This window comes from Heterodontus francisci, chromosome 33, assembly GCF_036365525.1.
Source record: "Heterodontus francisci isolate sHetFra1 chromosome 33, sHetFra1.hap1, whole genome shotgun sequence".
NCBI classification, from domain to species: Eukaryota; Metazoa; Chordata; class Chondrichthyes; order Heterodontiformes; family Heterodontidae; genus Heterodontus; species Heterodontus francisci.
The window spans coordinates 50,085,637-50,107,686 of record NC_090403.1 but is presented as its reverse complement, the minus strand read 5'-3'; the positions used below and the strand labels follow the sequence as shown (position 1 = coordinate 50,107,686).

The window sequence follows — 22,050 nt, the reverse complement described above, 5'->3', positions numbered from 1 at the left end:
CAAGTGGAGTTACTTGAGAGCTTTGAATGAGCACAGTGCAGCTGCAGAGAATGAGCAAAACTGCATTGTCTCAATTTGTACTGTCAGGGCAACAAAGGCAGCATTGGGATTTCAAGCAGAGACCTCGTGATCTGCAGTCAAGTGCTCTCCTACTGAGCTGTACCAGCCAGCTACCATGCTTGCTTTCAAGTATTTCTGGATAAAATTGTCTATGGGGCTAAAAACATTGCATTTTAGGCTGCAGTAAAAACACAAAATGCTGCAAACGCTCAGTAGGTCTGCTAGCATCTGTGGAGAGAGAAGCAAAGTCAACGTTTCAGACCTGTCAACTTTCATCAATTGCACCTGCAAGACAGGGATGGGGTCATTTTGAAGAAGCGATTTCACAATATCAAACTTTGCTTTCAAAAGTCTCCTCTGCGTTCTTTCTTAGCATGGCACCGCATCCTGTCTGCACACTTACTTTTACTGATTGTGTGCTCATCAAAATCATGAAAGGTTTTCAGGAGCAAATAAACAGTTGCCACTTGCATTCGGTTTGGTAAGAAGAGGACAGAGACGGAAAGTGTTTGGCAAAAGAAGGTGAGGTGACATGCGGAGCATTTCTTTGCACCGCGACTTGTTCTAATGTGGAAGGGACTGGCTGAAAGTTTGATTTGTAAATTTCAAGAGAGAATTGTATAATGACTTCAGGCGGACTAATTCACAGAGCAATGGGTGAAACGCAAAGCAGTTACGACAATGTTTTTGTGTGGTGGAGAGCAAAAGGCCATGCTCTGTGTGGCATGATCAGCTGCTGACAATGGGCAGGGAATAGCAGCAATCATAATGAGGAAGTGGTGCTGAAGAAGGGGGCACCTGGATTTGAACCAGGGACCTCTTGATCTGCGGTCAAATGCTCTCCCACTGAGCTATACCCCCACTGCAAAAGACTGCTTCTTTTAGCATCCAAAGTAAATGAGCCAAAGGATTCTTGACAGCCGCACCAGCTCCTCCATATCATTGGGGCACATCACTAGCTGGGCCCAATTTCCAGCCATCCCTGAGATGCCCCACTTCATGCACTTGGCTTCATTGCGGGCATCAGCATGTTAATATTTGGGGGAAGGTCCCGTGCTTTTTGCATAGGATTCATGGCCGCAAGTCGACTTGGAAGAAAGATGAGGCAAGTGCACTGCCATTGGAAAATTTTTGGTAGCTATTTCTCATTTGCCCTGTTTTCTTGGTGCGTGGTGTCGTGCCGGGAATATTTGCACGGGCTGCTCGTCTCTATTCATCTGCCGCCGCTCAGTGGCCACCCTTGCACCACTGAGTCAAAAGACTGTATGTTCTAGCTCCCCCACTCCAAAGATGTGTGCACACAATCCAGGCTGGCAATTCACTTCATGACTGAGGGAAGGGCAGTCAAGGAAAGAGGGTCCATTTTTCAGATCAATCCTCCAAGCAGGGCCTTGTGTGTCTTCCTAGGTGGCGGTCAATGATGGAATGGTCGAATTTAAGAAGAGCAGGGACGTTCTTCCCATTTTCCGCAGCAACATTTCTTGCGAAAAGCACAGCTTTGGCTTCATTTGCACAATGCACTTTGCTGCATTGCAAACTCTCACTTGCTGGTCTGACTGACCAAACTCCAACTTAGCAAGATTGTGCATTGGTGGAGAGAGGACAAGTGGAGTTACTTGAGAGTTTTGAATGAGCACAGTGCAGCTGCAGAGAATGAGCAAAACTGCATTGTCTCAATTTGTACTGTCAGGGCAACAAAGGCAGCATTGGGATTTCAAGCAGAGACCTCGTGATCTGCAGTCAAGTGCTCTCCTACTGAGCTGTACCAGCCAGCTACCATGCTTGCTTTCAAGTATTTCTGGATAAAATTGTCTATGGGGCTAAAAACATTGCATTTTAGGCTGCAGTAAAAACACAAAATGCTGCAAACGCTCAGTAGGTCTGCTAGCATCTGTGGAGAGAGAAGCAAAGTCAACGTTTCAGACCTGTCAACTTTCATCAATTGCACCTGCAAGACAGGGATGGGGTCATTTTGAAGAAGCGATTTCACAATATCAAACTTTGCTTTCAAAAGTCTCCTCTGCGTTCTTTCTTAGCATGGCACCGCATCCTGTCTGCACACTTACTTTTACTGATTGTGTGCTCATCAAAATCATGAAAGGTTTTCAGGAGCAAATAAACAGTTGCCACTTGCATTCGGTTTGGTAAGAAGAGGACAGAGACGGAAAGTGTTTGGCAAAAGAAGGTGAGGTGACATGCGGAGCATTTCTTTGCACCGCGACTTGTTCTAATGTGGAAGGGACTGGCTGAAAGTTTGATTTGTAAATTTCAAGAGAGAATTGTATAATGACTTCAGGCGGACTAATTCACAGAGCAATGGGTGAAACGCAAAGCAGTTACGACAATGTTTTTGTGTGGTGGAGAGCAAAAGGCCATGCTCTGTGTGGCATGATCAGCTGCTGACAATGGGCAGGGAATAGCAGCAATCATAATGAGGAAGTGGTGCTGAAGAAGGGGGCACCTGGATTTGAACCAGGGACCTCTTGATCTGCAGTCAAATGCTCTCCCACTGAGCTATACCCCCACTGCAGAAGACTGCTTCTTTTAGCATCCAAAGTAAATGAGCCAAAGGATTCTTGACAGCCGCACCAGCTCCTCCATATCATTGGGGCACATCACCAGCTGGGCCCAATTTCCAGCCACCCCTGAGATGCCCCACTTCATGCACTTGGCTTCATTGCGGGCATCAGCACGTTAATATTTGGGGGAAGGTCCCGTGCTTTTTGCATAGGATTCATGGCCGCAAGTCGACTTGGAAGAAAGATGAGGCAAGTGCACTGCCATTGGAAAATTTTTGGTCGCTATTTCTCATTTGCCCTGTTTTCTTGGTGCGTGGTGTCGTGCCGGGAATATTTGCACGGGCTGCTCGTCTCTATTCATCTGCCGCCGCTCAGTGGCCACCCTTGCACCACTGAGTCAAAAGACTGTATGTTCTAGCTCCCCCACTCCAAAGATGTGTGCACACAATCCAGGCTGGCAATTCACTTCATGACTGAGGGAAGGGCAGTCAAGGAAAGAGGGTCCATTTTTCAGATCAATCCTCCAAGCAGGGCCTTGTGTGTCTTCCTAGGTGGCGGTCAATGATGGAATGGTCGAATTTAAGAAGAGCAGGGACGTTCTTCCCATTTTCCGCAGCAACATTTCTTGCGAAAAGCACAGCTTTGGCTTCTTTTGCACAATGCACTTTGCTGCATTGCAAACTCTCACTTGCTGGTCTGACTGACCAAACTCCAACTTAGCAAGATTGTGCATTGGTGGAGAGAGGACAAGTGGAGTTACTTGAGAGCTTTGAATGAGCACAGTGCAGCTGCAGAGAATGAGCAAAACTGCATTGTCTCAATTTGTACTGTCAGGGCAACAAAGGCAGCATTGGGATTTCAAGCAGAGACCTCGTGATCTGCAGTCAAGTGCTCTCCTACTGAGCTGTACCAGCCAGCTACCATGCTTGCTTTCAAGTATTTCTGGATAAAATTGTCTATGGGGCTAAAAACATTGCATTTTAGGCTGCAGTAAAAACACAAAATGCTGCAAACGCTCAGTAGGTCTGTTAGCATCTGTGGAGAGAGAAGCAAAGTCAGCGTTTCAGACCTGTCAACTTTCATCAATTGCACCTGCAAGACAGGGATGGGGTCATTTTGAAGAAGCGATTTCACAATATCAAACTTTGCTTTCAAAAGTCTCCTCTGCGTTCTTTCTTAGCATGGCACCGCATCCTGTCTGCACACTTACTTTTACTGATTGTGTGCTCATCAAAATCATGAAAGGTTTTCAGGAGCAAATAAACAGTTGCCACTTGCATTCGGTTTGGTAAGAAGAGGACAGAGACGGAAAGTGTTTGGCAAAAGAAGGTGAGGTGACATGCAGAGCATTTCTTTGCACCGCGACTTGTTCTAATGTGGAAGGGACTGGCTGAAAGTTTGATTTGTAAATTTCAAGAGAGAATTGTATAATGACTTCAGGCGGACTAATTCACAGAGCAATGGGTGAAACGCAAAGCAGTTACGACAATGTTTTTGTGTGGTGGAGAGCAAAAGGCCATGCTCTGTGTGGCATGATCAGCTGCTGACAATGGGCAGGGAATAGCAGCAATCATAATGAGGAAGTGGTGCTGAAGAAGGGGGCACCTGGATTTGAACCAGGGACCTCTTGATCTGCAGTCAAATGCTCTCCCACTGAGCTATAACCCCACTGCAAAAGACTGCTTCTTTTAGCATCCAAAGTAAATGAGCCAAAGGATTCTTGACAGCCGCACCAGCTCCTCCATATCATTGGGGCACATCACCAGCTGGGCCCAATTTCCAGCCATCCCTGAGATGCCCCACTTCATGCACTTGGCTTCATTGCGGGCATCAGCATGTTAATATTTGGGGGAAGGTCCCGTGCTTTTTGCATAGGATTCATGGCCGCAAGTCGACTTGGAAGAAAGATGAGGCAAGTGCACTGCCATTGGAAAATTTTTGGTAGCTATTTCTCATTTGCCCTGTTTTCTTGGTGCGTGGTGTCGTGCCGGGAATATTTGCACGGGCTGCTCGTCTCTATTCATCTGCCGCCGCTCAGTGGCCACCCTTGCACCACTGAGTCAAAAGACTGTATGTTCTAGCTCCCCCACTCCAAAGATGTGTGCACACAATCCAGGCTGGCAATTCACTTCATGACTGAGGGAAGGGCAGTCAAGGAAAGAGGGTCCATTTTTCAGATCAATCCTCCAAGCAGGGCCTTGTGTGTCTTCCTAGGTGGCGGTCAATGATGGAATGGTCGAATTTAAGAAGAGCAGGGACGTTCTTCCCATTTTCCGCAGCAACATTTCTTGCGAAAAGCACAGCTTTGGCTTCTTTTGCACAATGCACTTTGCTGCATTGCAAACTCTCACTTGCTGGTCTGACTGACCAAACTCCAACTTAGCAAGATTGTGCATTGGTGGAGAGAGGACAAGTGGAGTTACTTGAGAGCTTTGAATGAGCACAGTGCAGCTGCAGAGAATGAGCAAAACTGCATTGTCTCAATTTGTACTGTCAGGGCAACAAAGGCAGCATTGGGATTTCAAGCAGAGACCTCGTGATCTGCAGTCAAGTGCTCTCCTACTGAGCTGTACCAGCCAGCTACCATGCTTGCTTTCAAGTATTTCTGGATAAAATTGTCTATGGGGCTAAAAACATTGCATTTTAGGCTGCAGTAAAAACACAAAATGCTGCAAACGCTCAGTAGGTCTGTTAGCATCTGTGGAGAGAGAAGCAAAGTCAGCGTTTCAGACCTGTCAACTTTCATCAATTGCACCTGCAAGACAGGGATGGGGTCATTTTGAAGAAGCGATTTCACAATATCAAACTTTGCTTTCAAAAGTCTCCTCTGCGTTCTTTCTTAGCATGGCACCGCATCCTGTCTGCACACTTACTTTTACTGATTGTGTGCTCATCAAAATCATGAAAGGTTTTCAGGAGCAAATAAACAGTTGCCACTTGCATTCGGTTTGGTAAGAAGAGGACAGAGACGGAAAGTGTTTGGCAAAAGAAGGTGAGGTGACATGCAGAGCATTTCTTTGCACCGCGACTTGTTCTAATGTGGAAGGGACTGGCTGAAAGTTTGATTTGTAAATTTCAAGAGAGAATTGTATAATGACTTCAGGCGGACTAATTCACAGAGCAATGGGTGAAACGCAAAGCAGTTACGACAATGTTTTTGTGTGGTAGAGAGCAAAATGCAATGCTCTGTGTGGCATGATCAGCTGCTGACAATGGGCAGGGAATAGCAGCAATCATAAAGAAGAATTGGTGCTGAAGAAGGGGGCACCTGGATTTGAACCAGGGACCTCTTGATCTGCAGTCAAATGCTCTCCCACTGAGCTATACCCCCACTGCAAAGTACTGCTTCTTTTAGCATCCAAAGTAAATGAGCCAAAGGATTCTTGACAGCCTCACCAGCTCCTCCATATCATTGGGGCACATCACCAGCTGGGCCCAATTTCCAGCCACCCCTGAGATGCCCCACTTCATGCACTTGGCTTCATTGCGGGCATCAGCACGTTAATATTTGGGGGAAGGTCCCGTGCTTTTTGCATAGGATTCATGGCCGCAAGTCGACTTGGAAGAAAGATGAGGCAAGTGCACTGCCATTGGAAAATTTTTGGTAGCTATTTCTCATTTGCCCTGTTTTCTTGGTGCGTGGTGTCGTGCCGGGAATATTTGCACGGGCTGCTCGTCTCTATTCATCTGCCGCCGCTCAGTGGCCACCCTTGCACCACTGAGTCAAAAGACTGTATGTTCTAGCTCCCCCACTCCAAAGATGTGTGCACACAATCCAGGCTGGCAATTCACTTCATGACTGAGGGAAGGGCAGTCAAGGAAAGAGGGTCCATTTTTCAGATCAATCCTCCAAGCAGGGCCTTGTGTGTCTTCCTAGGTGGCGGTCAATGATGGAATGGTCGAATTTAAGAAGAGCAGGGACGTTCTTCCCATTTTCCGCAGCAACATTTCTTGCGAAAAGCACAGCTTTGGCTTCTTTTGCACAATGCACTTTGCTGCATTGCAAACTCTCACTTGCTGGTCTGACTGACCAAACTCCAACTTAGCAAGATTGTGCATTGGTGGAGAGAGGACAAGTGGAGTTACTTGAGAGCTTTGAATGAGCACAGTGCAGCTGCAGAGAATGAGCAAAACTGCATTGTCTCAATTTGTACTGTCAGGGCAACAAAGGCAGCATTGGGATTTCAAGCAGAGACCTCGTGATCTGCAGTCAAGTGCTCTCCTACTGAGCTGTACCAGCCAGCTACCATGCTTGCTTTCAAGTATTTCTGGATAAAATTGTCTATGGGGCTAAAAACATTGCATTTTAGGCTGCAGTAAAAACACAAAATGCTGCAAACGCTCAGTAGGTCTGTTAGCATCTGTGGAGAGAGAAGCAAAGTCAGCGTTTCAGACCTGTCAACTTTCATCAATTGCACCTGCAAGACAGGGATGGGGTCATTTTGAAGAAGCGATTTCACAATATCAAACTTTGCTTTCAAAAGTCTCCTCTGCGTTCTTTCTTAGCATGGCACCGCATCCTGTCTGCACACTTACTTTTACTGATTGTGTGCTCATCAAAATCATGAAAGGTTTTCAGGAGCAAATAAACAGTTGCCACTTGCATTCGGTTTGGTAAGAAGAGGACAGAGACGGAAAGTGTTTGGCAAAAGAAGGTGAGGTGACATGCAGAGCATTTCTTTGCACCGCGACTTGTTCTAATGTGGAAGGGACTGGCTGAAAGTTTGATTTGTAAATTTCAAGAGAGAATTGTATAATGACTTCAGGCGGACTAATTCACAGAGCAATGGGTGAAACGCAAAGCAGTTACGACAATGTTTTTGTGTGGTGGAGAGCAAAAGGCCATGCTCTGTGTGGCATGATCAGCTGCTGACAATGGGCAGGGAATAGCAGCAATCATAATGAGGAAGTGGTGCTGAAGAAGGGGGCACCAGGATTTGAACCAGGGACCTCTTGATCTGCAGTCAAATGCTCTCCCACTGAGCTATACCCCCACTGCAAAAGATTGCTTCTTTTAGCATCCAAAGTAAATGAGCCAAAGGATTCTTGACAGCCGCACCAGCTCCTCCATATCATTGGGGCACATCACCAGCTGGGCCCAATTTCCAGCCATCCCTGAGATGCCCCACTTCATGCACTTGGCTTCATTGCGGGCATCAGCATGTTAATATTTGGGGGAAGGTCCCGTGCTTTTTGCATAGGATTCATGGCCGCAAGTCGACTTGGAAGAAAGATGAGGCAAGTGCACTGCCATTGGAAAATTTTTGGTAGCTATTTCTCATTTGCCCTGTTTTCTTGGTGCGTGGTGTCGTGCCGGGAATATTTGCACGGGCTGCTCGTCTCTATTCATCTGCCGCCGCTCAGTGGCCACCCTTGCACCACTGAGTCAAAAGACTGTATGTTCTAGCTCCCCCACTCCAAAGATGTGTGCACACAATCCAGGCTGGCAATTCACTTCATGACTGAGGGAAGGGCAGTCAAGGAAAGAGGGTCCATTTTTCAGATCAATCCTCCAAGCAGGGCCTTGTGTGTCTTCCTAGGTGGCGGTCAATGATGGAATGGTCGAATTTAAGAAGAGCAGGGACGTTCTTCCCATTTTCCGCAGCAACATTTCTTGCGAAAAGCACAGCTTTGGCTTCTTTTGCACAATGCACTTTGCTGCATTGCAAACTCTCACTTGCTGGTCTGACTGACCAAACTCCAACTTAGCAAGATTGTGCATTGGTGGAGAGAGGACAAGTGGAGTTACTTGAGAGCTTTGAATGAGCACAGTGCAGCTGCAGAGAATGAGCAAAACTGCATTGTCTCAATTTGTACTGTCAGGGCAACAAAGGCAGCATTGGGATTTCAAGCAGAGACCTCGTGATCTGCAGTCAAGTGCTCTCCTACTGAGCTGTACCAGCCAGCTACCATGCTTGCTTTCAAGTATTTCTGGATAAAATTGTCTATGGGGCTAAAAACATTGCATTTTAGGCTGCAGTAAAAACACAAAATGCTGCAAACGCTCAGTAGGTCTGCTAGCATCTGTGGAGAGAGAAGCAAAGTCAACGTTTCAGACCTGTCAACTTTCATCAATTGCACCTGCAAGACGGGGATGGGGTCGTTTTGAAGAAGCGATTTCACAATATCAAACTTTGCTTTCAAAAGTCTCCTCTGCGTTCTTTCTTAGCATGGCACCGCATCCTGTCTGCACACTTACTTTTACTGATTGTGTGCTCATCAAAATCATGAAAGGTTTTCAGGAGCAAATAAACAGTTGCCACTTGCATTCGGTTTGGTAAGAAGAGGACAGAGACGGAAAGTGTTTGGCAAAAGAAGGTGAGGTGACATGCGGAGCATTTCTTTGCACCGCGACTTGTTCTAATGTGGAAGGGACTGGCTGAAAGTTTGATTTGTAAATTTCAAGAGAGAATTGTATAATGACTTCAGGCGGACTAATTCACAGAGCAATGGGTGAAACGCAAAGCAGTTACGACAATGTTTTTGTGTGGTGGAGAGCAAAAGGCCATGCTCTGTGTGGCATGATCAGCTGCTGACAATGGGCAGGGAATAGCAGCAATCATAATGAGGAAGTGGTGCTGAAGAAGGGGGCACCTGGATTTGAACCAGGGACCTCTTGATCTGCAGTCAAATGCTCTCCCACTGAGCTAGACCCCCACTGCAAAACACTGCTTCTTTTAGCATCCAAAGTAAATGAGCCAAAGGATTCTTGACAGCCGCACCAGCTCCTCCATATCATTGGGGCACATCACCAGCTGGGCCCAATTTCCAGCCACCCCTGAGATGCCCCACTTCATGCACTTGGCTTCATTGCGGGCATCAGCACGTTAATATTTGGGGGAAGGTCCCGTGCTTTTTGCATAGGATTCATGGCCGCAAGTCGACTTGGAAGAAAGATGAGGCAAGTGCACTGCCATTGGAAAATTTTTGGTAGCTATTTCTCATTTGCCCTGTTTTCTTGGTGCGTGGTGTCGTGCCGGGAATATTTGCACGGGCTGCTCGTCTCTATTCATCTGCCGCCGCTCAGTGGCCACCCTTGCACCACTGAGTCAAAAGACTGTATGTTCTAGCTCCCCCACTCCAAAGATGTGTGCACACAATCCAGGCTGGCAATTCACTTCATGACTGAGGGAAGGGCAGTCAAGGAAAGAGGGTCCATTTTTCAGATCAATCCTCCAAGCAGGGCCTTGTGTGTCTTCCTAGGTGGCGGTCAATGATGGAATGGTCGAATTTAAGAAGAGCAGGGACGTTCTTCCCATTTTCCGCAGCAACATTTCTTGCGAAAAGCACAGCTTTGGCTTCTTTTGCACAATGCACTTTGCTGCATTGCAAACTCTCACTTGCTGGTCTGACTGACCAAACTGCAACTTAGCAAGATTGTGCATTGGTGGAGAGAGGACAAGTGGAGTTACTTGAGAGCTTTGAATGAGCACAGTGCAGCTGCAGAGAATGAGCAAAACTGCATTGTCTCAATTTGTACTGTCAGGGCAACAAAGGCAGCATTGGGATTTCAAGCAGAGACCTCGTGATCTGCAGTCAAGTGCTCTCCTACTGAGCTGTACCAGCCAGCTACCATGCTTGCTTTCAAGTATTTCTGGATAAAATTGTCTATGGGGCTAAAAACATTGCATTTTAGGCTGCAGTAAAAACACAAAATGCTGCAAACGCTCAGTAGGTCTGCTAGCATCTGTGGAGAGAGAAGCAAAGTCAACGTTTCAGACCTGTCAACTTTCATCAATTGCACCTGCAAGACGGGGATGGGGTCGTTTTGAAGAAGCGATTTCACAATATCAAACTTTGCTTTCAAAAGTCTCCTCTGCGTTCTTTCTTAGCATGGCACCGCATCCTGTCTGCACACTTACTTTTACTGATTGTGTGCTCATCAAAATCATGAAAGGTTTTCAGGAGCAAATAAACAGTTGCCACTTGCATTCGGTTTGGTAAGAAGAGGACAGAGACGGAAAGTGTTTGGCAAAAGAAGGTGAGGTGACATGCGGAGCATTTCTTTGCACCGCGACTTGTTCTAATGTGGAAGGGACTGGCTGAAAGTTTGATTTGTAAATTTCAAGAGAGAATTGTATAATGACTTCAGGCGGACTAATTCACAGAGCAATGGGTGAAACGCAAAGCAGTTACGACAATGTTTTTGTGTGGTCGAGAGCAAAAGGCCATGCTCTGTGTGGCATGATCAGCTGCTGACAATGGGCAGGGAATAGCAGCAATCATAATGAGGAAGTGGTGCTGAAGAAGGGGGCACCTGGATTTGAACCAGGGACCTCTTGATCTGCAGTCAAATGCTCTCCCACTGAGCTATACCCCCACTGCAAAAGACTGCTTCTTTTAGCATCCAAAGTAAATGAGCCAAAGGATTCTTGACAGCCGCACCAGCTCCTCCATATCATTGGGGCACATAACCAGCTGGGCCCAATTTCCAGCCATCCCTGAGATGCCCCACTTCATGCACTTGGCTTCATTGCGGGCATCAGCATGTTAATATTTGGGGGAAGGTCCCGTGCTTTTTGCATAGGATTCATGGCCGCAAGTCGACTTGGAAGAAAGATGAGGCAAGTGCACTGCCATTGGAAAATTTTTGGTAGCTATTTCTCATTTGCCCTGTTTTCTTGGTGCGTGGTGTCGTGCCGGGAATATTTGCACGGGCTGCTCGTCTCTATTCATCTGCCGCCGCTCAGTGGCCACCCTTGCACCACTGAGTCAAAAGACTGTATGTTCTAGCTCCCCCACTCCAAAGATGTGTGCACACAATCCAGGCTGGCAATTCACTTCATGACTGAGGGAAGGGCAGTCAAGGAAAGAGGGTCCATTTTTCAGATCAATCCTCCAAGCAGGGCCTTGTGTGTCTTCCTAGGTGGCGGTCAATGATGGAATGGTCGAATTTAAGAAGAGCAGGGACGTTCTTCCCATTTTCCGCAGCAACATTTCTTGCGAAAAGCACAGCTTTGGCTTCTTTTGCACAATGCACTTTGCTGCATTGCAAACTCTCACTTGCTGGTCTGACTGACCAAACTCCAACTTAGCAAGATTGTGCATTGGTGGAGAGAGGACAAGTGGAGTTACTTGAGAGCTTTGAATGAGCACAGTGCAGCTGCAGAGAATGAGCAAAACTGCATTGTCTCAATTTGTACTGTCAGGGCAACAAAGGCAGCATTGGGATTTCAAGCAGAGACCTCGTGATCTGCAGTCAAGTGCTCTCCTACTGAGCTGTACCAGCCAGCTACCATGCTTGCTTTCAAGTATTTCTGGATAAAATTGTCTATGGGGCTAAAAACATTGCATTTTAGGCTGCAGTAAAAACACAAAATGCTGCAAACGCTCAGTAGGTCTGCTAGCATCTGTGGAGAGAGAAGCAAAGTCAACGTTTCAGACCTGTCAACTTTCATCAATTGCACCTGCAAGACGGGGATGGGGTCGTTTTGAAGAAGCGATTTCACAATATCAAACTTTGCTTTCAAAAGTCTCCTCTGCGTTCTTTCTTAGCATGGCACCGCATCCTGTCTGCACACTTACTTTTACTGATTGTGTGCTCATCAAAATCATGAAAGGTTTTCAGGAGCAAATAAACTGTTGCCACTTGCATTCGGTTTGGTAAGAAGAGGACAGAGACGGAAAGTGTTTGGCAAAAGAAGGTGAGGTGACATGCGGAGCATTTCTTTGCACCGCGACTTGTTCTAATGTGGAAGGGACTGGCTGAAAGTTTGATTTGTAAATTTCAAGAGAGAATTGTATAATGACTTCAGGCGGACTAATTCACAGAGCAATGGGTGAAACGCAAAGCAGTTACGACAATGTTTTTGTGTGGTGGAGAGCAAAAGGCCATGCTCTGTGTGGCATGATCAGCTGCTGACAATGGGCAGGGAATAGCAGCAATCATAATGAGGAAGTGGTGCTGAAGAAGGGGGCACCTGGATTTGAACCAGGGACCTCTTGATCTGCAGTCAAATGCTCTCCCACTGAGCTATACCCCCACTGCAAAACACTGCTTCTTTTAGCATCCAAAGTAAATGAGCCAAAGGATTCTTGACAGCCGCACCAGCTCCTCCATATCATTGGGGCACATCACCAGCTGGGCCCAATTTCCAGCCACCCCTGAGATGCCCCACTTCATGCACTTGGCTTCATTGCGGGCATCAGCACGTTAATATTTGGGGGAAGGTCCCGTGCTTTTTGCATAGGATTCATGGCCGCAAGTCGACTTGGAAGAAAGATGAGGCAAGTGCACTGCCATTGGAAAATTTTTGGTAGCTATTTCTCATTTGCCCTGTTTTCTTGGTGCGTGGTGTCGTGCCGGGAATATTTGCACGGGCTGCTCGTCTCTATTCATCTGCCGCCGCTCAGTGGCCACCCTTGCACCACTGAGTCAAAAGACTGTATGTTCTAGCTCCCCCACTCCAAAGATGTGTGCACACAATCCAGGCTGGCAATTCACTTCATGACTGAGGGAAGGGCAGTCAAGGAAAGAGGGTCCATTTTTCAGATCAATCCTCCAAGCAGGGCCTTGTGTGTCTTCCTAGGTGGCGGTCAATGATGGAATGGTCGAATTTAAGAAGAGCAGGGACGTTCTTCCCATTTTCCGCAGCAACATTTCTTGCGAAAAGCACAGCTTTGGCTTCTTTTGCACAATGCACTTTGCTGCATTGCAAACTCTCACTTGCTGGTCTGACTGACCAAACTCCAACTTAGCAAGATTGTGCATTGGTGGAGAGAGGACAAGTGGAGTTACTTGAGAGCTTTGAATGAGCACAGTGCAGCTGCAGAGAATGAGCAAAACTGCATTGTCTCAATTTGTACTGTCAGGGCAACAAAGGCAGCATTGGGATTTCAAGCAGAGACCTCGTGATCTGCAGTCAAGTGCTCTCCTACTGAGCTGTACCAGCCAGCTACCATGCTTGCTTTCAAGTATTTCTGGATAAAATTGTCTATGGGGCTAAAAACATTGCATTTTAGGCTGCAGTAAAAACACAAAATGCTGCAAACGCTCAGTAGGTCTGCTAGCATCTGTGGAGAGAGAAGCAAAGTCAACGTTTCAGACCTGTCAACTTTCATCAATTGCACCTGCAAGACGGGGATGGGGTCGTTTTGAAGAAGCGATTTCACAATATCAAACTTTGCTTTCAAAAGTCTCCTCTGCGTTCTTTCTTAGCATGGCACCGCATCCTGTCTGCACACTTACTTTTACTGATTGTGTGCTCATCAAAATCATGAAAGGTTTTCAGGAGCAAATAAACAGTTGCCACTTGCATTCGGTTTGGTAAGAAGAGGACAGAGACGGAAAGTGTTTGGCAAAAGAAGGTGAGGTGACATGCGGAGCATTTCTTTGCACCGCGACTTGTTCTAATGTGGAAGGGACTGGCTGAAAGTTTGATTTGTAAATTTCAAGAGAGAATTGTATAATGACTTCAGGCGGACTAATTCACAGAGCAATGGGTGAAACGCAAAGCAGTTACGACAATGTTTTTGTGTGGTGGAGAGCAAAAGGCCATGCTCTGTGTGGCATGATCAGCTGCTGACAATGGGCAGGGAATAGCAGCAATCATAATGAGGAAGTGGTGCTGAAGAAGGGGGCACCTGGATTTGAACCAGGGACCTCTTGATCTGCAGTCAAATGCTCTCCCACTGAGCTATACCCCCACTGCAAAACACTGCTTCTTTTAGCATCCAAAGTAAATGAGCCAAAGGATTCTTGACAGCCGCACCAGCTCCTCCATATCATTGGGGCACATCACCAGCTGGGCCCAATTTCCAGCCACCCCTGAGATGCCCCACTTCATGCACTTGGCTTCATTGCGGGCATCAGCACGTTAATATTTGGGGGAAGGTCCCGTGCTTTTTGCATAGGATTCATGGCCGCAAGTCGACTTGGAAGAAAGATGAGGCAAGTGCACTGCCATTGGAAAATTTTTGGTAGCTATTTCTCATTTGCCCTGTTTTCTTGGTGCGTGGTGTCGTGCCGGGAATATTTGCACGGGCTGCTCGTCTCTATTCATCTGCCGCCGCTCAGTGGCCACCCTTGCACCACTGAGTCAAAAGACTGTATGTTCTAGCTCCCCCACTCCAAAGATGTGTGCACACAATCCAGGCTGGCAATTCACTTCATGACTGAGGGAAGGGCAGTCAAGGAAAGAGGGTCCATTTTTCAGATCAATCCTCCAAGCAGGGCCTTGTGTGTCTTCCTAGGTGGCGGTCAATGATGGAATGGTCGAATTTAAGAAGAGCAGGGACGTTCTTCCCATTTTCCGCAGCAACATTTCTTGCGAAAAGCACAGCTTTGGCTTCTTTTGCACAATGCACTTTGCTGCATTGCAAACTCTCACTTGCTGGTCTGACTGACCAAACTCCAACTTAGCAAGATTGTGCATTGGTGGAGAGAGGACAAGTGGAGTTACTTGAGAGCTTTGAATGAGCACAGTGCAGCTGCAGAGAATGAGCAAAACTGCATTGTCTCAATTTGTACTGTCAGGGCAACAAAGGCAGCATTGGGATTTCAAGCAGAGACCTCGTGATCTGCAGTCAAGTGCTCTCCTACTGAGCTGTACCAGCCAGCTACCATGCTTGCTTTCAAGTATTTCTGGATAAAATTGTCTATGGGGCTAAAAACATTGCATTTTAGGCTGCAGTAAAAACACAAAATGCTGCAAACGCTCAGTAGGTCTGTTAGCATCTGTGGAGAGAGAAGCAAAGTCAGCGTTTCAGACCTGTCAACTTTCATCAATTGCACCTGCAAGACAGGGATGGGGTCATTTTGAAGAAGCGATTTCACAATATCAAACTTTGCTTTCAAAAGTCTCCTCTGCGTTCTTTCTTAGCATGGCACCGCATCCTGTCTGCACACTTACTTTTACTGATTGTGTGCTCATCAAAATCATGAAAGGTTTTCAGGAGCAAATAAACAGTTGCCACTTGCATTCGGTTTGGTAAGAAGAGGACAGAGACGGAAAGTGTTTGGCAAAAGAAGGTGAGGTGACATGCGGAGCATTTCTTTGCACCGCGACTTGTTCTAATGTGGAAGGGACTGGCTGAAAGTTTGATTTGTAAATTTCAAGAGAGAATTGTATAATGACTTCAGGCGGACTAATTCACAGAGCAATGGGTGAAACGCAAAGCAGTTACGACAATGTTTTTGTGTGGTCGAGAGCAAAAGGCCATGCTCTGTGTGGCATGATCAGCTGCTGACAATGGGCAGGGAATAGCAGCAATCATAATGAGGAAGTGGTGCTGAAGAAGGGGGCACCTGGATTTGAACCAGGGACCTCTTGATCTGCAGTCAAATGCTCTCCCACTGAGCTATACCCCCACTGCAAAGGACTGTTTCTTTTAGCATCCAAAGTAAATGAGCCAAAGGATTCTTGACAGCCGCACCAGCTCCTCCATATCATTGGGGCACATCACCAGCTGGGCCCAATTTCCAGCCACCCCTGAGATGCCCCACTTCATGCACTTGGCTTCATTGCGGGCATCAGCACGTTAATATTTGGGGGAAGGTCCCGTGCTTTTTGCATAGGATTCATGGCCGCAAGTCGACTTGGAAGAAAGATGAGGCAAGTGCACTGCCATTGGAAAATTTTTGGTAGCTATTTCTCATTTGCCCTGTTTTCTTGGTGCGTGGTGTCGTGCCGGGAATATTTGCACGGGCTGCTCGTCTCTATTCATCTGCCGCCGCTCAGTGGCCACCCTTGCACCACTGAGTCAAAAGACTGTATGTTCTAGCTCCCCCACTCCAAAGATGTGTGCACACAATCCAGGCTGGCAATTCACTTCATGACTGAGGGAAGGGCAGTCAAGGAAAGAGGGTCCATTTTTCAGATCAATCCTCCAAGCAGGGCCTTGTGTGTCTTCCTAGGTGGCGGTCAATGATGGAATGGTCGAATTTAAGAAGAGCAGGGACGTTCTTCCCATTTTCCGCAGCAACATTTCTTGCGAAAAGCACAGCTTTGGCTTCTTTTGCACAATGCACTTTGCTGCATTGCAAACTCTCACTTGCTGGTCTGACTGACCAAACTCCAACTTAGCAAGATTGTGCATTGGTGGAGAGAGGACAAGTGGAGTTACTTGAGAGCTTTGAATGAGCACAGTGCAGCTGCAGAGAATGAGCAAAACTGCATTGTCTCAATTTGTACTGTCAGGGCAACAAAGGCAGCATTGGGATTTCAAGCAGAGACCTCGTGATCTGCAGTCAAGTGCTCTCCTACTGAGCTGTACCAGCCAGCTACCATGCTTGCTTTCAAGTATTTCTGGATAAAATTGTCTATGGGGCTAAAAACATTGCATTTTAGGCTGCAGTAAAAACACAAAATGCTGCAAACGCTCAGTAGGTCTGTTAGCATCTGTGGAGAGAGAAGCAAAGTCAGCGTTTCAGACCTGTCAACTTTCATCAATTGCACCTGCAAGACAGGGATGGGGTCATTTTGAAGAAGCGATTTCACAATATCAAACTTTGCTTTCAAAAGTCTCCTCTGCGTTCTTTCTTAGCATGGCACCGCATCCTGTCTGCACACTTACTTTTACTGATTGTGTGCTCATCAAAATCATGAAAGGTTTTCAGGAGCAAATAAACAGTTGCCACTTGCATTCGGTTTGGTAAGAAGAGGACAGAGACGGAAAGTGTTTGGCAAAAGAAGGTGAGGTGACATGCGGAGCATTTCTTTGCACCGCGACTTGTTCTAATGTGGAAGGGACTGGCTGAAAGTTTGATTTGTAAATTTCAAGAGAGAATTGTATAATGACTTCAGGCGGACTAATTCACAGAGCAATGGGTGAAACGCAAAGCAGTTACGACAATGTTTTTGTGTGGTCGAGAGCAAAAGGCCATGCTCTGTGTGGCATGATCAGCTGCTGACAATGGGCAGGGAATAGCAGCAATCATAAAGAAGAATTGGTGCTGAAGAAGGGGGCACCTGGATTTGAACCAGGGACCTCTTGATCTGCAGTCAAATGCTCTCCCACTGAGCTATACCCCCACTGCAAAGGACTGCTTCTTTTAGCATCCAAAGTAAATGAGCCAAAGGATTCTTGACAGCCTCACCAGCTCCTCCATATCATTGGGGCACATCACCAGCTGGGCCCAATTTCCAGCCACCCCTGAGATGCCCCACTTCATGCACTTGGCTTCATTGCGGGCATCAGCACGTTAATATTTGGGGGAAGGTCCCGTGCTTTTTGCATAGGATTCAAGGCCGCAAGTCGACTTGGAAGAAAGATGAGGCAAGTGCACTGCCATTGGAAAATTTTTGGTAGCTATTTCTCATTTGCCCTGTTTTCTTGGTGCGTGGTGTCGTGCCGGGAATATTTGCACGGGCTGCTCGTCTCTATTCATCTGCCGCCGCTCAGTGGCCACCCTTGCACCACTGAGTCAAAAGACTGTATGTTCTAGCTCCCCCACTCCAAAGATGTGTGCACACAATCCAGGCTGGCAATTCACTTCATGACTGAGGGAAGGGCAGTCAAGGAAAGAGGGTCCATTTTTCAGATCAATCCTCCAAGCAGGGCCTTGTGTGTCTTCCTAGGTGGCGGTCAATGATGGAATGGTCGAATTTAAGAAGAGCAGGGACGTTCTTCCCATTTTCCGCAGCAACATTTCTTGCGAAAAGCACAGCTTTGGCTTCTTTTGCACAATGCACTTTGCTGCATTGCAAACTCTCACTTGCTGGTCTGACTGACCAAACTCCAACTTAGCAAGATTGTGCATTGGTGGAGAGAGGACAAGTGGAGTTACTTGAGAGCTTTGAATGAGCACAGTGCAGCTGCAGAGAATGAGCAAAACTGCATTGTCTCAATTTGTACTGTCAGGGCAACAAAGGCAGCATTGGGATTTCAAGCAGAGACCTCGTGATCTGCAGTCAAGTGCTCTCCTACTGAGCTGTACCAGCCAGCTACCATGCTTGCTTTCAAGTATTTCTGGATAAAATTGTCTATGGGGCTAAAAACATTGCATTTTAGGCTGCAGTAAAAACACAAAATGCTGCAAACGCTCAGTAGGTCTGTTAGCATCTGTGGAGAGAGAAGCAAAGTCAGCGTTTCAGACCTGTCAACTTTCATCAATTGCACCTGCAAGACAGGGATGGGGTCATTTTGAAGAAGCGATTTCACAATATCAAACTTTGCTTTCAAAAGTCTCCTCTGCGTTCTTTCTTAGCATGGCACCGCATCCTGTCTGCACACTTACTTTTACTGATTGTGTGCTCATCAAAATCATGAAAGGTTTTCAGGAGCAAATAAACAGTTGCCACTTGCATTCGGTTTGGTAAGAAGAGGACAGAGACGGAAAGTGTTTGGCAAAAGAAGGTGAGGTGACATGCAGAGCATTTCTTTGCACCGCGACTTGTTCTAATGTGGAAGGGACTGGCTGAAAGTTTGATTTGTAAATTTCAAGAGAGAATTGTATAATGACTTCAGGCGGACTAATTCACAGAGCAATGGGTGAAACGCAAAGCAGTTACGACAATGTTTTTGTGTGGTGGAGAGCAAAAGGCCATGCTCTGTGTGGCATGATCAGCTGCTGACAATGGGCAGGGAATAGCAGCAATCATAATGAGGAAGTGGTGCTGAAGAAGGGGGCACCTGGATTTGAACCAGGGACCTCTTGATCTGCAGTCAAATGCTCTCCCACTGAGCTATACCCCCACTGCAAAAGACTGCTTCTTTTAGCATCCAAAGTAAATGAGCCAAAGGATTCTTGACAGCCGCACCAGCTCCTCCATATCATTGGGGCACATCACCAGCTGGGCCCAATTTCCAGCCATCCCTGAGATGCCCCACTTCATGCACTTGGCTTCATTGCGGGCATCAGCATGTTAATATTTGGGGGAAGGTCCCGTGCTTTTTGCATAGGATTCATGGCCGCAAGTCGACTTGGAAGAAAGATGAGGCAAGTGCACTGCCATTGGAAAATTTTTGGTAGCTATTTCTCATTTGCCCTGTTTTCTTGGTGCGTGGTGTCGTGCCGGGAATATTTGCACGGGCTGCTCGTCTCTATTCATCTGCCGCCGCTCAGTGGCCACCCTTGCACCACTGAGTCAAAAGACTGTATGTTCTAGCTCCCCCACTCCAAAGATGTGTGCACACAATCCAGGCTGGCAATTCACTTCATGACTGAGGGAAGGGCAGTCAAGGAAAGAGGGTCCATTTTTCAGATCAATCCTCCAAGCAGGGCCTTGTGTGTCTTCCTAGGTGGCGGTCAATGATGGAATGGTCGAATTTAAGAAGAGCAGGGACGTTCTTCCCATTTTCCGCAGCAACATTTCTTGCGAAAAGCACAGCTTTGGCTTCATTTGCACAATGCACTTTGCTGCATTGCAAACTCTCACTTGCTGGTCTGACTGACCAAACTGCAACTTAGCAAGATTGTGCATTGGTGGAGAGAGGACAAGTGGAGTTACTTGAGAGCTTTGAATGAGCACAGTGCAGCTGCAGAGAATGAGCAAAACTGCATTGTCTCAATTTGTACTGTCAGGGCAACAAAGGCAGCATTGGGATTTCAAGCAGAGACCTCGTGATCTGCAGTCAAGTGCTCTCCTACTGAGCTGTACCAGCCAGCTACCATGCTTGCTTTCAAGTATTTCTGGATAAAATTGTCTATGGGGCTAAAAACATTGCATTTTAGGCTGCAGTAAAAACACAAAATGCTGCAAACGCTCAGTAGGTCTGCTAGCATCTGTGGAGAGAGAAGCAAAGTCAACGTTTCAGACCTGTCAACTTTCATCAATTGCACCTGCAAGACAGGGATGGGGTCATTTTGAAGAAGCGATTTCACAATATCAAACTTTGCTTTCAAAAGTCTCCTCTGCGTTCTTTCTTAGCATGGCACCGCATCCTGTCTGCACACTTACTTTTACTGATTGTGTGCTCATCAAAATCATGAAAGGTTTTCAGGAGCAAATAAACAGTTGCCACTTGCATTCGGTTTGGTAAGAAGAGGACAGAGACGGAAAGTGTTTGGCAAAAGAAGGTGAGGTGACATGCGGAGCATTTCTTTGCACCGCGACTTGTTCTAATGTGGAAGGGACTGGCTGAAAGTTTGATTTGTAAATTTCAAGAGAGAATTGTATAATGACTTCAGGCGGACTAATTCACAGAGCAATGGGTGAAACGCAAAGCAGTTACGACAATGTTTTTGTGTGGTGGAGAGCAAAAGGCCATGCTCTGTGTGGCATGATCAGCTGCTGACAATGGGCAGGGAATAGCAGCAATCATAATGAGGAAGTGGTGCTGAAGAAGGGGGCACCTGGATTTGAACCAGGGACCTCTTGATCTGCAGTCAAATGCTCTCCCACTGAGCTATACCCCCACTGCAAAGGACTGCTTCTTTTAGCATCCAAAGTAAATGAGCCAAAGGATTCTTGACAGCCGCACCAGCTCCTCCATATCATTGGGGCACATCACTAGCTGGGCCCAATTTCCAGCCACCCCTGAGATGCCCCACTTCATGCACTTGGCTTCATTGCGGGCATCAGCACGTTAATATTTGGGGGAAGGTCCCGTGCTTTTTGCATAGGATTCATGGCCGCAAGTCGACTTGGAAGAAAGATGAGGCAAGTGCACTGCCATTGGAAAATTTTTGGTAGCTATTTCTCATTTGCCCTGTTTTCTTGGTGCGTGGTGTCGTGCCGGGAATATTTGCACGGGCTGCTCGTCTCTATTCATCTGCCGCCGCTCAGTGGCCACCCTTGCACCACTGAGTCAAAAGACTGTATGTTCTAGCTCCCCCACTCCAAAGATGTGTGCACACAATCCAGGCTGGCAATTCACTTCATGACTGAGGGAAGGGCAGTCAAGGAAAGAGGGTCCATTTTTCAGATCAATCCTCCAAGCAGGGCCTTGTGTGTCTTCCTAGGTGGCGGTCAATGATGGAATGGTCGAATTTAAGAAGAGCAGGGACGTTCTTCCCATTTTCCGCAGCAACATTTCTTGCGAAAAGCACAGCTTTGGCTTCTTTTGCACAATGCACTTTGCTGCATTGCAAACTCTCACTTGCTGGTCTGACTGACCAAACTCCAACTTAGCAAGATTGTGCATTGGTGGAGAGAGGACAAGTGGAGTTACTTGAGAGCTTTGAATGAGCACAGTGCAGCTGCAGAGAATGAGCAAAACTGCATTGTCTCAATTTGTACTGTCAGGGCAACAAAGGCAGCATTGGGATTTCAAGCAGAGACCTCGTGATCTGCAGTCAAGTGCTCTCCTACTGAGCTGTACCAGCCAGCTACCATGCTTGCTTTCAAGTATTTCTGGATAAAATTGTCTATGGGGCTAAAAACATTGCATTTTAGGCTGCAGTAAAAACACAAAATGCTGCAAACGCTCAGTAGGTCTGTTAGCATCTGTGGAGAGAGAAGCAAAGTCAGCGTTTCAGACCTGTCAACTTTCATCAATTGCACCTGCAAGACAGGGATGGGGTCATTTTGAAGAAGCGATTTCACAATATCAAACTTTGCTTTCAAAAGTCTCCTCTGCGTTCTTTCTT

General features: G+C 46.8%; 13 non-coding genes across 13 annotated transcripts; all 13 read right to left on the bottom strand.

Annotated features, from left to right (window-relative positions):
• Positions 1 to 849: 849 nt before the first annotated feature.
• trnac-gca (transfer RNA cysteine (anticodon GCA)) lies at positions 850 to 921 on the bottom strand. Its single transcript has one exon. It is a non-coding gene; the product is annotated as a tRNA-Cys (tRNA).
• Positions 922 to 2,512: 1,591 nt separating this feature from the next.
• Positions 2,513 to 2,584, bottom strand: trnac-gca (transfer RNA cysteine (anticodon GCA)). The gene has a single exon. It is a non-coding gene; the product is annotated as a tRNA-Cys (tRNA).
• Positions 2,585 to 4,175: 1,591 nt separating this feature from the next.
• trnac-gca (transfer RNA cysteine (anticodon GCA)) lies at positions 4,176 to 4,247 on the bottom strand. The gene has a single exon. It is a non-coding gene; the product is annotated as a tRNA-Cys (tRNA).
• Positions 4,248 to 5,838: 1,591 nt separating this feature from the next.
• Positions 5,839 to 5,910, bottom strand: trnac-gca (transfer RNA cysteine (anticodon GCA)). The gene has a single exon. It is a non-coding gene; the product is annotated as a tRNA-Cys (tRNA).
• Positions 5,911 to 7,501: 1,591 nt separating this feature from the next.
• On the bottom strand, positions 7,502 to 7,573 carry trnac-gca (transfer RNA cysteine (anticodon GCA)). Its single transcript has one exon. It is a non-coding gene; the product is annotated as a tRNA-Cys (tRNA).
• Positions 7,574 to 9,164: 1,591 nt separating this feature from the next.
• Positions 9,165 to 9,236, bottom strand: trnac-gca (transfer RNA cysteine (anticodon GCA)). The gene has a single exon. It is a non-coding gene; the product is annotated as a tRNA-Cys (tRNA).
• Positions 9,237 to 10,827: 1,591 nt separating this feature from the next.
• trnac-gca (transfer RNA cysteine (anticodon GCA)) lies at positions 10,828 to 10,899 on the bottom strand. Its single transcript has one exon. It is a non-coding gene; the product is annotated as a tRNA-Cys (tRNA).
• A 1,591-nt stretch (positions 10,900 to 12,490) lies between these two features.
• On the bottom strand, positions 12,491 to 12,562 carry trnac-gca (transfer RNA cysteine (anticodon GCA)). Its single transcript has one exon. It is a non-coding gene; the product is annotated as a tRNA-Cys (tRNA).
• A 1,591-nt stretch (positions 12,563 to 14,153) lies between these two features.
• Positions 14,154 to 14,225, bottom strand: trnac-gca (transfer RNA cysteine (anticodon GCA)). Its single transcript has one exon. It is a non-coding gene; the product is annotated as a tRNA-Cys (tRNA).
• A 1,591-nt stretch (positions 14,226 to 15,816) lies between these two features.
• Positions 15,817 to 15,888, bottom strand: trnac-gca (transfer RNA cysteine (anticodon GCA)). The gene has a single exon. It is a non-coding gene; the product is annotated as a tRNA-Cys (tRNA).
• A 1,591-nt stretch (positions 15,889 to 17,479) lies between these two features.
• trnac-gca (transfer RNA cysteine (anticodon GCA)) lies at positions 17,480 to 17,551 on the bottom strand. Its single transcript has one exon. It is a non-coding gene; the product is annotated as a tRNA-Cys (tRNA).
• A 1,591-nt stretch (positions 17,552 to 19,142) lies between these two features.
• trnac-gca (transfer RNA cysteine (anticodon GCA)) lies at positions 19,143 to 19,214 on the bottom strand. Its single transcript has one exon. It is a non-coding gene; the product is annotated as a tRNA-Cys (tRNA).
• Positions 19,215 to 20,805: 1,591 nt separating this feature from the next.
• Positions 20,806 to 20,877, bottom strand: trnac-gca (transfer RNA cysteine (anticodon GCA)). The gene has a single exon. It is a non-coding gene; the product is annotated as a tRNA-Cys (tRNA).
• Between the last annotated feature and the right edge of the window lie 1,173 nt (positions 20,878 to 22,050).